This window comes from Octopus bimaculoides, chromosome 25, assembly GCF_046866305.1.
Source record: "Octopus bimaculoides isolate indiv1 chromosome 25, ASM4686630v1, whole genome shotgun sequence".
NCBI classification, from domain to species: Eukaryota; Metazoa; Mollusca; class Cephalopoda; order Octopoda; family Octopodidae; genus Octopus; species Octopus bimaculoides.
Window position 1 is genome coordinate 17362656 of NC_142952.1, and position 2500 is coordinate 17365155.

The following is a 2500-nucleotide window of genomic DNA, read 5'->3' on the forward strand; positions in this document are numbered from 1 at the left end:
ATAATCTTTAGTTCAACAAAAAAGTTGTGGATTAAATATTTTATTCACTCTCAGATTTATCTTCGTGTACTTTATTCTAAGTGGCCGGGCGTAAGTTCTGTCGAAATTATCACCCTGTTAAATACATATGGGTATATGTATACACCCCACGCACCCACAAATGCTGAGTGAGTGGGGGTGGGGAGATATATATATATATATGCAGATTGATGTATGGATAGGAATTCACAGAAGATGTATTCATAAATGCTAGAGATGTAGATTGTAGTAAACATGTAAAGACAAACAGACTGCCAAACAAATACACAGGCGCCTACACACACAAACACACACATACACACACACACACACAAACACACACACATGGACACATACATAAACATATTTATGTATGTATCAGTGGAGCACCATGCTACTCCACATAATGAAACACTCAACCAACTTGGCACCACACAACAGCGCTCTGCATCACACTTAACCCACAATAGCCAACGTTTAATTAAGACAACTAGGAGGTGCTAGAGGGATGAACCTGTGACCAGGAAGTTGGCAGCCAATCATATTATTGAACAACTGACCTCTGTCCTTATAGTGACCAAGAGCAAATTGTCTGACCACTTCATCATTTCGCTAGCCACTTCAGCTTGTTAGAGAGCTGGTCAGTTAATGACATGGTGGCTGTTGATGTGTTGTATATGTGATAGGAGTTGTGGTGGTGGTGGTGCTATGGTCATGATGGTGTTTGGTGGTGTACTACAGTAATGTTGTAGTGCGGTGTTAGTGTCTTGGATGCTTTATAGGAATATTAAATTGACTTCCAGAAAGAGTGACAGGTAGTAGTTACCTTGGTAAAATTTGAACTTGTAGAATTTGTAACTATGTTTTCTCAAGGTATTTTGTCCAGTGCTTATAATAATAATAATAATAATAATCCTTTCTACTGAAGGTGCAAGGTTTTAAATTTTGGCACAAGACCAACAATTTCGGGGGAGAGGATAAGTTGATTACATCAACCCCAGTGCTCATCTCGTTCCTATTTTATTGCCCCCAAAAGGTTGAAAGAGATAGTCAACCTTGGTGGAATTGGAACTCGGAACATAAAGACCGATGAAATGCCACCAAGTATTCTGTCTGGCATGCTTATTTATGATTCTGTCAGCTTGCTGTCCCTTAATAATCCTTTCTACTCTAGGCCCAAGGACTGAAATTTGAAGGAGAGGGGGAGGGCAGTCGATTAGATTGACCCCAGTATGCAACTGGTACTTAATTTATCGACCCCGAAAGGATGAAAGGTAAAGTCAACCTCAGCGGAATTTGAACTCAGAATGTAAAAATGGACAAAATGCCGCTAAGCATTTTGCTCAGTGTGCCAACGATTCTGCCAGCTCGCTGCCTTGTGCTGCCTTAGTAATAATAATAACAATAATAATAATTATTATTTATTAGGGACAGCTAGGCTACTTAGGATGGGTTCTTGGCATCTGAGGCATCTTGTATTAGCCCAATGTTAGGATTTTTTTTCCTTTTCCAACAGTCTAATCTGTTGAGTGTATATGAGTAATAATAATAATAATGATAATAATGATGATGATGATGATGATGATGACGATGACGACGACTATTATTATCATCATCATCATCATCATAATGCTGAAATTTTGTGGGGAGGGGGTTAGTTGATTACATTGATTCCAGAGCTCAACTGATACTTATTTTACCAGCCCTGATAAAAATGAAAGGCAAAGTTGACCTTGGTGGAATTTGAACTCAGAACATAATGCCAGAAGAAATGAAAAATGTCACTTAGCTTATTGCCTGGGATAATGATTCTACCCGCTCACCGCCTTAATAATGATGACAACAATGATGACAGTGGCCTTTTCTTTATTAACCTTAGGGGCTCAGTGAGATATAAAGAAATACAAAACTTTCATGAGGAGTTATAAAGAAATAAAAGATGACTTGAAGTGTGAAAGCCATGCTTATAAATATGTCAGGAGTGAGAAATGTTATATAATATATGGAAGGATGTATTAAGAATTTTAAAAGTACATAATACACATTTATATGCACATGTGTACATGCATATAAATAATTATGTCGTCAAGGTAACGGAAGCTATCAACCACTTCTCATGAGCCAGCTGGACATTTAAGAGAATCTATTTTTGACCTGCTCTTAGTGCTTATTGCTCCAATGCGTCTGGCACATACAAAGCCTGCTTCCTCCGTTTCTGCTTCCTCTGTCAGCCTGCTTGTAATTCCACTACATCTCTTCTGCTTCCATAGCTTACATTAGGTGTAACATATAGAGTTCCTACCTCCTCCTTTGCTGCATATCAAATGATACCATTTCCCTGGTGGTACCACGATCCTCAGTTATATTTCCACGTTGAGAATTTCTTCTTTAATTCTATTATTAGATTCAGCTATACAAGCTTTATCTTCAACGTATGGTGCTCCTCATGGATAGGTAGTTTCAAATCCCTTTGTGATCTGTA